This window comes from Galeopterus variegatus, unplaced genomic scaffold (assembly GCF_000696425.1).
Source record: "Galeopterus variegatus unplaced genomic scaffold, G_variegatus-3.0.2 Scaffold427, whole genome shotgun sequence".
NCBI lineage: Eukaryota > Metazoa > Chordata > Mammalia > Dermoptera > Cynocephalidae > Galeopterus > Galeopterus variegatus.
Window position 1 is genome coordinate 404,184 of NW_007726538.1, and position 14,427 is coordinate 418,610.

Sequence of the window (14,427 nt, forward strand, 5' to 3'; positions counted from 1 at the left end):
AAGTTGATGTTCCCAAGGAACCATATGAATATGATTTGGAAACCTGGCTCATTTGATGATTCATCGACTAGAAGGTTTTAAGGACTTGTTTCAGCTGGTAGAGAAAAATTCATTTGAGGATAAGATCTTGACAGTCAGGTTGAAGATCAAAGATTCCTGTCTCTGGTATCTCTGTGAAACATAAATGAGGCTACACGTTAGGACTCGGTGCTTCATAGCAGGGTAGAACTGGAAGGGAATTTACGAGCTCTTTCATTTCAATCCTCCCAGGAAACGAGGCTCAGAGAAGTAAAGTGACTTGTTTGAAGGATCATAGGCTATTACGGTAAGGTAGGTAGGAGACCTTATAAGTTTACCACCTAAGAGAGAAATACCTTCTTGAGCATCCTGAAAAATGGCAGTTCCAGGCTGTGTGAGTATTTCCAGGAACCGGGAGATTAATCTTTGATGAACACCTCTAGTTGTTAGTGAGTTCTTTCTAATTCTAGATGAGCATCCTGAAAAATGGCAGTTCCAGGCTGTGTGAGTATTTCCAGGAACCGGGAGATTAACCTTTGATGAACACCTCTTGTTGTTAGTGAGTTCTTTCTAATTCTAGACCAAGTTCTGCTTCTGTAACTTGCACTCAGTGATCTTGGTTCTCGTGTCTTCCCTTGATAATTCTTCTCCAGGAGAAACACACTCAGCTTCTTTGGGTATCCCTAGAATATGGGGATTTTCAGCCTCATTGCCATCTTGGGTGCCTCCCTGCAGATCTATTACCATTTACTAATGTCCCAGTTAAACAAATGGGGCCCAGAATAGAACAAAATACTCTAGGAGTGGGCTGGTCTAGACATAGTAGGTACAGCAAGACTATTTGTTCCCAGTTCTGAACAAAATCCTACTATCAATGCTGCTGAAGTTCTCAACATTTTTAGAAATTGGATTTCAATTTAACCTGCATTTGTGGTTATGGCACATTTGTAGTTTATGAGTATGATACTGTTTGTATTAGTTTATGTTAAGCCCCCAGAACTTTTCCATATTAACTAACAAACCAAGCTCTTCTTTCATCTTAGGTGTGTGGATCAAAAGCAGGACTTTACGTTCTACCTCCTTGGTTTTGACCTAGTGACTCAACCTGGAATTTTAAATTAGAAACTCTTCTATCCAACTGACTATCCCTCCCTGCTTTATTATTCTTCAGATGTTGTAAGCTCATCTTCTGTGTCTTCATCCAAATTACCAGTAAGAGAGAGGTAAACATTCTTTTAATAATTGCTTTGTCGGCCTGACATCTTCCCTCAGCCATATTAACTTACTCATAAGCATGTAAATTCAAGAGTTTGTTATGCGCTGTGATAAAAATCAGGATATGCTGTGTCCACGGCATCTTCCTGAGCTACTAAACTGGTAACTCTACTTAAAAATAAATGGGGTAAGTTGGGAAAGTTACTTAACTTCTCTAAACCTGAGTTTCCTCATCCATAAAATGAGAATATTGGCCCTACTCCCTTTACCAGGTGGTAGGGAAGCTCAACGCATATAACAAAGGCATTTGAAAATGCTTTGCAAGCTTTAAGGTGCCACAGAAATCTAAATTTTATTATTATAATTTGTTACTAATGTTGAATGAAATTAGTTTGGGCTCTACCTGCTTCTTCCTTACTTCTGTTTGCAATGCCTGATAGCCCATCAGTTCCTGACTCAACATTGCAACTTTCCTACCTGTCAGACCTGTCTCCTCCAAATCCTGACACAGACTCACACCCATTATGGTTTACTTATTTTCTTCTATTGCTGTTTGCAGCTTCTGAACTGGCCATGCATCAGGACTCATTGCAATGGGGCCCAGTTCCCACGTGACAATTCCACCTCTGGATGGACTCCTCAATGCAGAGCCTTTGAGTGTACCAGCTGAGTGTCCAGCACTCAGGGCAGAGTTTCCTAGAAGAATGACTAACGAACTGATTGAGATACAAATGAAGGCCTCCTTTATTCTCACTTCTGTTTTGCTTTGCCTATGTTTTTGTTCTTTTGCGGACAGACAGACAGAAAGACAGATAGATGGACAGAGAGACAGACAGATGGATAGTTAGACAGGTAGACAGATAGATAGGTAGATAGATAGATAGATGATAGATAGATAGATAGGTAGGTAGGTAGATCAAAGGAAATACCATATATGAAAGCAAGTTTTAAATGTTCTTGCTGTCCCATTTACCCTCATTCAGGGCTGATTTTCAGCAGGTATGCATCATTGGATAGAACTGGGTGGAAAATACCCAATGCCCCAAACACCCTGAGTGCCCCACCACCGCTCTAGCCATCCCATAGGACCTGCCCCTCCTCCAGGACTTTTAGATACCCCCACAATCTAACCATCAATGGAGTGACTCCTGGCTCAGCAAGGACCTTCCAGGACGCTTCTCCAGTATTTGGGCCAGTGTCCATTTTGGTTGGCCAGTGCCACTGCTGGGTAGGGTGATGAATTTTTTAAATATCAGCCGGGCCCTCATTACTTATCTACTCCCTACCCATCACTGGAGGTGTTCTGGGCTCAACACCTTTTTCATTCCCTGTGTCCATTTTGGTTGGCCAGTGCCACTGCTGGGTAGGGTGATGAATTTTTTAAATATCAGCTGGGCCCTCATTACTTATCTACTCCCTACCCATCACTGGAGGTGTTCTGGGCTCAACACCTTTTTCATTCCCTGCCTGTTCTCTGTGTTACTCCATCCCATGGGGAGCTCCCATCCACTCTGAATTCCTTTGGGTTTTATGATCTGTTCCCACTCATCAGACACTTAATTGTATATGGTTTTGTTTTTATACAACTTTTCCTGTGTGCGATGTATTTCTCTAGCTCACTATAAATTTCTCAAGGTGGAGCATATCAAATACGTGCAGTTGGCCCTCCCTATCAGAGGGTTCCACATCTGTGGATTCAACCAACTGCAGATTAAAAATATCTGGAAAAAATTGCATCTGTACTGAACACGTATAGACTCTTTTCTTGTCATTATTCTCTAAACAATATAATGTAACAGATATTCACATAGCATTTACATCGTAGTAGGTATTTTTATAAGTAATCTAGAGATGACTTAAAATATGTGGGAAGAGGTTATATGCAAATGTTATGCCACATTATGTCGGGGACCTGAGCATCTGTGGGCTTTTGGTATCCAAGGGAGGCCCTGGAACCAATTCCTTATGATGCCGAGGGACTTTGTATTTCTCACAACACACAGTGCTGACTGGTGTGTTCAAAGTCCCAAAATAGAATCTGATGGACCCTGGGCACTGGACGAGCTGCCTTTACCCCACGCAGCCCTGAAAGGGAAGGGATGCTGTTGGGGTAGTCCAGTGAATCACCCCGTGTCATTGATGAGCAATCAGGAAGTAGAGACTCTGGTCAACCTGGGTTTGACCTTTCATTTTGCTTCTCAGGGGAGACAGCTGTAGCCTCTTAGACTGGCATTTTTCCTAACAGCTTTCACATGTGATGTTCCACCACCTAGCACTCGTGTGCAGAAGCTATTCTTTCCTTCTCTACATTTTGAGAACACTCAGAAAAGTGTTTGTGTTTTGGAAAGACCCCTCTTGCTCCCCACCCTTGCATTTTCTGCCTCCATGACAGTGGTTCGTGAGGACAACTCCCCAGAGCACTAACCAGAAAAGACATGCAACAGCTCAATGTGTCACATGGGCCTCAGATGCTCTGTAGCAGCCTAGTCATGTGTTGTGTGCAGGGGCAAGCAGGATGTTGCAAACCCAGTGCCTGTTCAAACTTTCACTTAGTAAGCTTTTCTCTTAGTTTCTCTTTAGATTTGCATAAAAACAGAGGTGAAAGTAAAAAGAAAAAAAAAAGTGTACCTGATGTAAGAGAAAAAAAGTGATGCATATAAAAATTTTGCCAAAAAAATGTATCTGACGTTTGCACGACCTTTTGATTTTCAGTAGGAACTGACATTCTAAAGTTTCAAAATATGTTTTAAAAATTGGTTAATGTTTAAAGATTATTTTTCATATTAAAAATGTTAAATATGTTTTTTAAACCTTTCAAATACTGGAAGAATATAAAGAAAATAAAAATTGCTCATAATCTCATGACATTGACAAAGATAGTCATTGTTATTACCATTCTAATTTTACAAATGAGATAGCAAAGGAGAGGAAGGAAGGGAAAAAAGGGAAGGAATATGAGCATTTAGATTTTCTGTTCAAACTTTTAAGAAAGGATTCTGTGGAGTAATTCCCAGAACATTTTGGAAAGAAATGACAGATATTCATATTTCTAATAACACATATTGCCAGGAGTACCGTTGCTGTTTTTGAACACCCTGGTGTTTCAATGGTCAACAAGCTTTTAGAGCTCTGGTTTCTGTATCACAGAAGAAAAACATTTGAAATATTATTTTACAAAGTATTATAACTACATGACAAAAAATCTTACAAGATTGAGAAAAGGAGGAAATTACATACAACCCCACACCTTAACAAAACCCTATTAATATTTTAGTATAATTTTTTTGCCTTTTGTCCCATGCTCAATTTTTTAAAATTATTTATTTGTTATTAATTTATTTGGACTTAACATTGTCATTGAAGGCTATTAAAGCAACAGTTATTATAAGACCACCCACATCGTTGCTTACTCTGATTCTCTCCCTCTGTGTGTGTGTGTGTGTGTGTTTATCTTTGGTTATTATCCTCAAGAGTTTAGGGCTTTTATAGCATGTTGGATAAGGAGAAATGGCTTGTTTCAGCTAGCATAGTTTTCAATTCTGGCTCTACTAATTATGTGAACTTGGGGAAATTACCAAGCAACTTTGTCTTAATTTTCTCATCTGTACATTGAGGATAGTATCATCCCCACCCACAGGTTTCTGAGGATGAAAAGAGACAGTGTGTGTAAATCTGTACTGAGCTAATAGTAAGTGCTCAATATATAGAAATGATTTTTTTCTCTTAAAAATGATACCATAACAATGATCTCATATTTCTTTTTTTTTTTTTTTGACTGGTAAGGGGATCGTCTCCCTTAGTTTGGTGCTGTCTCCACCACGCTCAGCCAGTGAGCGCACCAGCCATCCCCATATAGGATCCGAACCCGTGGCCTCAGCGCTACTAGCACCGCGCTCTCCCGAGTGAGCCACGGGGCCAGCCCATATTTCTATGTAACCCATATATATAAAACTATCATTTTTTATGGCTGGATAGTACTATGTAATGCAAATACAAATCACTATGACTAACTCACTTCTATTTTGTTTGACTGGTTATTTCTGGTTTTGAGTCAAATAGGCAATGCTGTAATCAATGTATTTATTCATATAATACTCCTTTCCCTTCAGTCTACTGATTTCCTTTAGAAAAATCCTTAGAATGATATTTCTGGGCAAAGAATCATGAACCTCAACAAGATTCATCCTACATATTCAAGCATATTTTTTTTTACTTCACTTTTTAAAAATTTAATTTAATTTTTTATTTTATTGGTTATGTGTATTCATGGGGTAAAAAGCTGACCATCACCACTTGTGCCCAAGATGTGATGGCTAGATCAATACTATCAGCATGCCCATGACACAAATTGCAGTTATTCCCCATGTCCCCCACTCAATTAATCCCTGACCTCCCTCCACTTCCCCCGCCACTCCACTCCACAACCGTAGGTGTGCTCTCTCCCTATGTAAGTCCAACCCATCACTGTGGTCTTTCTTTCCTTTCTTCCTTCTCTCTTATCTCCCACCTATGAGTGAGGACATGCGGTATTTATCCCTCTGTGCCTAGCTTATTTCACTCAACATAAGTTTCTCCAAGCTCATCCATGTTGCTAAGAATGGCAGAATTTCATTCATTTTTATGGCAGAGTAGTATCCCATGGTGTATATATACCACATTTTCCTTATCCAGTCATCTGTCAATGTTCATTTACACTGATTCCATATCTTGGCTATTGTAAGCAGAGATGTGATGAACACAGGAGTGCAGGTATCCCTTTGACATGATGCTTTCCATTCCTTTGGGTATTGTAGTAGATTGAATTATGTCTCCCCAAAACTCCCTGAAACTTGAATTGTGTCCTCAAAGTTTTATGTATTAGAAACTTAGCTCCCACTGTGACTTCTAAGAGGGTAGGAAATCCTATTATGGTAGTTGAAAGGTGGAGCCTTGAAGAGGCGATTGGATTGTAGAATGATGCAGAGTGAATGGATTAAAAAATAGTGGTCAAGGGCGTGGTTCTGAGGCCTTTAAAAGAGGAGAGTCTGTCTCGCTCTCTCTGCTCTCTCTGCTTCCACTGTCTTGAAATGTGAGACCCCTGGGTCACTGTCACCTAGTCCACTGTCCATCTGGTGGTGGACTTTGGACTTCCCAGCCTCAGAAACTGTAAGCAATAAATTTCATTTTTCTTTATAAATTACCCAGTTCTACGTGTTTTGTTATTACAGCACGAAACGGACTAATACAGGTGTATACCCAGAAATGGAATTGTTGGATTGTATGGAAGATCAATCTGTAGGTGTTTGAGAAACTTCCATACTGTTTTCCATAGTGGCTGTACTAATTTACAGTCCTACCAACAGCATAGGAGTATTCCCTTCTCTCCACACCCTCGTCAGCATTTGTTATTCTCCGTCTTTTTGATTATAGCCAGTCTGACTGGGATGAGGTGATATCTCAATGTGGTTTTAATTTGCATGTCCCTGATGACTAGTGATGTTGAGCATTTTTTCATGTGCCTGTTGGCCATTTGTATGTCTTCCTTTGAAAAATGTCTATTCAACTCCTTTGCCCATTTTTTAATTGGGTTATTTGTTTTTTTTACTGTGTAATTGCTTGTATATTATGGATATTAATCCCTTGTGCGATGCATAGTTAGCGAAAATTTTCTCCCACTCTATAGGCTGTCATTTCACTTTGTTGATTGTTTCCTTTGCTGTGCAGAAGCTTTTTAGTTTGATATAGTCCCATTTGTTTATGTTTTCTTTTGTTGCTTATGCTTTCAGGCTCATGTTCATAAAGTCTTTGCCCAGACCTAGTTCCTGAAGTGTTTCACCTATATTTTCCCTTAGTAATTTTACAGTTTCAGGTCTTTAATCCATTTTGAGTTGATTTTAGTATATGGTGAGAGATGCATGTCTAGTTTCATTCTTCTGCATATGGATACCCAATTTTCCCAGCACCACTTATTGAACAGGCAGTCTTTTCCCCAGTGGAGGTTTTTGTTGCCTTCATCAGATATCAAATGGCTGTAAGCCTGAGGGGTGATTTCTAGGTTCCTTATTCAGCTCCACTGGTCCAAGTGTCTGTGCCAGTATTATGTTTAGATAGTGTTTATGCCAGTACCATGCTGCTTTGGTTACTATAGCTTTGTAGTATAATTTGAAGTCAGGTAGTGTTATGCCTCTGGCTTTATTATTATTTTTTTTGCTTAGATTGCTTTGGCTATTTGTGGTCTTTTGTTGTTCCATATGAATGTTAAGATTGTTTTTTCCATTTCCGTGAAGAATGTCATTGGTATTTTGATGGGGATTGCAATGAATCTGTAGATTGCTTTGGGTAGTATAGACATTTTCACAATATTGATTCTTCTAATCCTAGAGCGTGGAATGTCTTTCCATCTTTTTGTGTTTTCTTTAATTTCTTTTAGTAGTGGTTTGTAGTTCTCATTGTAGAGACCTTTACCTTAAACTTCCTTGGTTAAATTGATTACTTGGTATTTTATTTTTTTTTGTGACTGTTGTAAATGGGCTTACTTTCTTAATTTCTCTTTCTGTTAGTTCATTATTAGAGAATATAAATGCAACTGATTTGGGGGCATTTATTTTGTATTCTGCAATGTTACTGAAATTATTAACCAGCTCTAGGAGTTTTTTTTTTTTTTTTTTCCTTTTTGTCTTTTTTTACTGACTGGTAATGGGATCGCAACCCTTGGTGTTGCGCCCGCACCACGCTCGGCCAGTGAGCGGGAACCGGTCTCCACATGGGATCCGAACCCTCGGCGGGAGCGCCACCGTGCTCCCAAGCGGTGCACTCTCCAGCGCGCCACCGGGCCAGCCCTCTAGGAGTTTTTTGATAGAGTCTTTAGGTTTTTCTATATATAGTATCATGTCATCTGCAAATAGGGATAGTTTGACTTCATCTTTTCAAATCTGAATGCCCTTTATTTCTTTCTCTTGCCTGATGGCTCTGGCTATGACCTCCGGTACTATGTTAAATAGAAGTGGTGAGAGTGGGCATCCTTGTCTTCTCCCTGTTCTTAAGGGAAAAGCTTTCAGATTTTCCCCATTCAGGATGATATTGGCAGTGGGTTTGTCATAAATGGCTTTTATTGTGTTGAGATACTTTTCTTCTATACCTAATTTGTTGAGAATCTTTATCATGAAGGATGTTGAATTTTGTCAAATGCTTTTTCAGCATCTATTGAGATAATCATATGGTTTTTGTCCTTGAGTTTATTGATGTGATGTATCACATTTATTGACTTTCATATGTTGAACCATCCTTCCATCCCTGGGATGAATCCTACATGATCATGGTGTATAATTTTTTTAATGTGTTGCTGTATTCTGATTGCTAATATCTTGTTGAGGATTTTTGCATCTATGTTCATCAAGGATATTGGCCTCTAATTTTCTTTTTTGTTGTGTCTTTATCTGGTTTGGGTATCAGAGTTATGTTGGCCTCATAGAATGAGTTTGGGAGAGTGGCTTCCGTTTCAATTTTTTGGGTAGTTTGAAGAGAATTGGTATTAATTCTTCTTTAAACATTTGATAGAATTCAGCTGTAAAGCCATCCAGACCTGGGCTTTTCTTTGTTGGAAGAGTGCTGATTGTTGCTTCAACCTTGTTGCTTGTTATTGGCCTGTTCAGATTTTCTCTCTCTTCTTGATTCAGTCTGGGTAGTTTGTATGTGTCCAGAAACTTATCCACATCTTCCAGATTTTCATATTTGTTGTTATGCAGTTGTTTATAATAGTCTCTAATGATTCTTCATATTTTTGTGGTATTGGTTGTAATGTCTCCCTTTTCATTTCTGATTTTTGTTATTTGGGTCTTCTCTGTTCTTTTTTTGTTAATCTAGCTAATGGTTTGTCTATTTTATTTATTTTCTTGAAAAAACAACTTTTTGTTTCATTGATCTTTTCTATTGTTTTTTGGGTCTCTATTTCATTAAGTTCTGCTCTGATCTTAATTATTTCTTTTTGTCTACTACCTTTAGGATTGGATTGTTGTTGTTTTTCTAGTTCTTTGAGGTATAGCATTAGGTCATTTATTTGAAGTCTTTCTGTCCTTCTGAGGTAAGCATTTTTTTATTTTAGTATTTTGAATATATCATTCCACTTTCTTCTGGCCTGTAGGGTTTCAGTTGAGAAGTGTGCTGTTAGTCTGATGGGGGTTCCCTTGTGGGTGACTTGGTGCTTTTCTCTTGATTCTTTTAGAATTCCCTCTTTGTCTTTGAGCTTTGCAAATTTGACTATAATATGTCTTGGAGAGGATCTTTTTTGGGACCTTTGAGCTTCCTGGATCTGAAAGTCTGCATCTCTCCCTACACCTGGGAAGTTTTCTGTTATTATTTTCTTGAATAGGTTTTCAATACCTTTTCCTTTCTCCTCACCTTCTGGAATACCTACAATTCAGATGTTAGAGTGCTTGAAGTTGTCTGCTCTCTCTCTTAGATTTTCTTCATTATTTTAAATTCTTTTTTCCTTTTTTTTTGTCTGCCTGGTTTATTTTTAAAAGACCATCTTCAAGATCTGAAATTCTTTCTTCTGCTTGCTCTAGTCTGCTGCTCAAGCTCTCTATTGTGTTTTTTATTTCACTGAGTGAAACTTCCATTTCTAGGAGTTCTGCTACACACTTTTTTAAGGTATTAATCTCTTTATAAATTTCCTCCTTCATATTCTGGATATTTTTCCTTGTTTCCTTGTGTTCTCTAATTGAGTCTTCTTTTATCTCTTCATCTTTTTTAAGATCATTGCTCAGAATTCCTTTTCAGACTTTTCAAGGATTCCCTGTTCTATGGGGTCTGGAATTTGAATATTACTGCATTCCTTTGGTGGTGTCATATCTTCTTGTCTGCTTGTAGTTCTAGTATTTTTTGTTGATGTTTGGTCATCTGGTAGAGGACTTGCTTCTTCTATTACTCTGGGGTTGGCTATGAGGATAAAGATTTCTTCCTCTATTTGCAGATTCTACTGGTGACTCTTTGTTGGGCTATATCACAGACCCCACCACCCAGTCTTGTTCAGGTCGTGAGAGTCAGGTAGTTGAAAGAAATACCGAGTAGCCACCAGCAAAGTTGACACGCTTTATTCCAGAGGTGAGCTCCACCACCAGTCGTTCAGAACCACTGTCTTCCATACCGGAAGTACACAATAGTGGCAATGAGTCAAGGGGTAAATTCGTGCACATGTGCATTAACACTACTCTTAGGTAACTTGTTTACAACGGATGTGCTGAATCATACCCAGCCAGATATGAGGTGAGAGGGCCTGTCTAAACGAACTCCATTTTCCTCACACTCTTCTTATATCAGTGTAGTCTAGTGAGGAGCAAGTTGCCTGTAGAGTGGCCCTGGCTTCTACTGTGGTGGTAAACTTTCCTTGCAGTGACAGTAGGTGTAGCAGTGGCTATATTACACCACCTTGGCTCCTGTTCCGGATTCTGTGGCCATAGACTGAGCCCCCCATAACACTTGCATCTTGGCTCACCTCGGAGGTTGCTGAGGCTGTCTATGTGTTACAATTTTAAAAAGCTCTTGCCAGTGTGATGGTTGAAAAGGACTATTTAAGTTTGGTCTCGATTTAAGTCTTAAATTACCTACTAAGTTGAGCATTTCATTCTTTTGGTTTTAATCTTCCCAGTGTCTGGGACACTGGGAAGTTGCCTGATTTGACCAGCAGCCTGATTATGTTCCTCTTCAATCTCTACAACTAAAAATCTTGAGCATCAGTTGCTTCTTCTGTACTTCTTGCAGTTGTTTTCACCCAGAATTCTATTTTTATAGGAAAAACAGAAGAGAGCAGAAAACATGCTACTTTCTTGTAGTTTAATTCTCCTAAGAGGAGCCTGGATGTTGAGAATATATTGTTATAGACAAGACATGTTATGGGGGAAGCTGATGCCCATCATAAACATCCCGATGGGCAACAGGTTTTTCTCTTGTCATCAGAAGGTCTATCTCACAGGTCCAGAACATTGATACTGTCAATAAACTCAGAATTAGACTAAAAACTGGATTGTGCTAATCAAACTCCTGAGAGACTTTTTTTTTTTTGTCTTTTTTTTCCGTGTCTGGCAACGGATCGCAACCCTCAGTGTTGCCCCCGTACCGGACCGGGGACCGGCGACGGGATCGCAAGCCTCGGCGCTGCTCCCATGTCATCATAAACATCCCGATGGGCAACAGGTTTTTCTCTTGTCATCAGAAGGTCTATCTCACAGGTCCAGAACATTGATACTGTCAATAAACTCAGAATTAGACTAAAAACTGGATTGTGCTAATCAAACTCCTGAGAGACTTTTTTATAATAAGAAATACCATTGCTGTGCAGATCAGAAGTTGCTTAAAATATTCTATTCCTATAGAAAAGTCTATGTGGGAAGTCAAATTGTAACAAGTCTTCTCAGTAACCGTAGAATCAGGATGGGGTGAGAGGTGATGGTGGCTGGAATGATTTTAATGGCTGATGTCATAAAGCCACATGACTCTGATGTACCCATCATCACTGCAGGGATAGACCTGACAGGCAGTAGGAGTATGTGGGCCAGATGGACAGAGACCCCCTCCATTGGACATGCTCGAGATTCACTGACACATTTTTCCACGTTGGCCTCTTTTCCCTAGAGTTCATGCACACTGCCTTCAATTCAATTCTACAATATTTGTTAAGTATCTTTTATGTGCCAATCCTTGCATTGGATTCTAGGACTACAAAAATGAATAAAAAACTAGTTTCTGCTCCTAGATACCTCACATGCTGTTGGAGAAAACCAAACACATATATAATTACAAAATACATATGATGAGGATTTGACTGTGTTGCAGGTCCAGGACGTCTGGCTTCTTGTCATCGTGATTGGCTTGCAGAATCTTAAGATCTAGCCCTGTCACTTACTAGCTGTGTGATGTAAGCAATTTATCTAACTTCTCAGTTTTAGTTCACTTACTTGTAAAATGGAGACAATAATAGTCCCTACTCATTGAATTGTGAAGTTTAAATGAGATGACACTTGTAAATCTATTAGAACAATGTCTGACACATGGTATGAATGTTAGCTGTAATGATAAACTTAATTAAATCTCATTATAGATACCAGCAATATAACGTGGGCAATCTAATGTTTCAAGCCCAGTATGAGGAAAACATATAGTCCAAACCCTTCCCAGCTCTTTAACACATCCATATCCCATGACAGCTAGGAAGTTCATCATCAGGAGACAGGATAATGAACTTCTCAAAATATGATATATAATCTCAAATTCAGAAATATTTTCCCTCAGGGGTCTCATGTGATAGTGTTATTTTTCTTAGAATAGGCACCTAATGTCTTCTGCTACACATTCTGAGAGAAGTCCACAGATGCATCTGGGCACTTCTGACATCTCAGCACAAAGATATCACTTTGATTCTTATGCATCTGTCACAACACCCAGCAGACACCAATGTTACATTCATCTTTGACTTCCCAGCCTTGTTGTAAACTCCTTGAAGTTAATGACCTTGATTTAGCAATCTTGAATTCCCAGCCTCTGATATACAGTGCTGTAGATAGTAAATCTCACCCTTAGTTGACCGATTTGAATAAATGGCTTTGGTAGTGGACATTGGTAGCTGCCTGTCCCGTATCCATTCCTATTTTGGGGACCCATCATACTCTCCACTTTCAGTTCACATGGTCTGGGTGGAGCTCCAGAAGTAAGACACCACTTACATGTTCTCTCTTCCAGCAATTGGTTCAGGACAGGACACATGACATAATCTTGTCCAGTGTAAATCTCAGGATTTTTCTGGGAATGTTGAGAAAAATACTCTGGCTTTGTTGTCTTGTAGATTTAAACCTGAAACATTTAGTAACTACTGGCAGCCATGTTGTGATTATGAGGGGACACCTTGTCCAAGAATGGAGTCAACAAAAAGGAAGCAGAGTGAAGAGACGATAGAGAGAATTTGAATCCTGAAGACATTTGTTAGACCTCTATACCCAACTGCACCTTTGGCTGTTCAGTTATATAAGCATATATACATATAAAATTTAAGCCAGTTTGCATCAGTTTTTTTTTAATTGCAGCCAAATGAATTCTGATACAACTTGTACTAAGTGCATTTAAAAATAAATTTATTTAATCCTATGCTCATGGCCAAAACAGTTGACCAATTGCTATTTTTCTTGTTCGATTAATTGTCAAAAATATATATTGGGCACTTGTTACATTGTCAGATGCCACAAAAGTTTAAGAAGGTTCTTTGTGCTACATTCTAATTGGAATTCATAGTGTCTATATTTTCCCTCTCTTAAGGAATACATCTCCATTTTACTCAGGTAGGTTTTGATTGGGGAATGGGTTGGTTATTTACTTCCTGTTCTCAGCTCCAAGTCCATTCTCCTCTACTCTGCTCTATCAAACTAGGGCTGAAATTTTGGCAAACCTCATTTGCCAACACCCTTGCTAACTAGCTTCCTGTTAAGTTCAGTAAATGGGAAGCCTTAGGGGACTGGAAAGTAGAAGGAGGGAATTCCTTCCTGTGTCTGGTTCCTGAATGTGTCACTCCTGTAGTAACAGATAGCAGAAAGGTAGCTGGAGTTCTAATATTTGATTTGCTTCGTTATCTGTTTTTTGCTCTTTTAGTCTTCTGATACCTTTACAACAAATTACTAATATTAAATTTATTCTATTTTCATGACTGGACCCTGGCTGATAAAGTGCTTGATCCTAGGAGTGGTTGTAGGAAACAGACTCTCAGATTCTGGGATTGTGAGGTTGATTTGAACTGAGAACTGAACTCTTTGCCAGTAGAGAATGGGCTACTGGTACTCCGTGGCATGCAATGGCATCATGATTGATTAAATTATCATCTGTTCTTGGTAGAGTTGAATGCCAGTGGAAGACTTTTGGAGACCAAGTAGCTATTGCATTTGGCAATACAGTCACAAAGGTGGTTATAAGGAATGTAAGGTGAGATGGTTGCTTCTGATTGTATTAGGGTACTTGCAGGGAGAAAATAAGCTCAGGGCTCTCACCTCAAATCGTATTTACAGTACCAGAAGCTGGCTGTCCTGAAAATATCTCTTATTCCTTTAGTTACAGGAATTAGTAGATATGACAGATATGACTGAAAAATCAGACACAAATCAAGCACTTACAGATGGATGAAGACATACGTGAAAGTTTGGACAGTATTTTTTTTTTTTTTTTTTTTTTTTCCTTTTT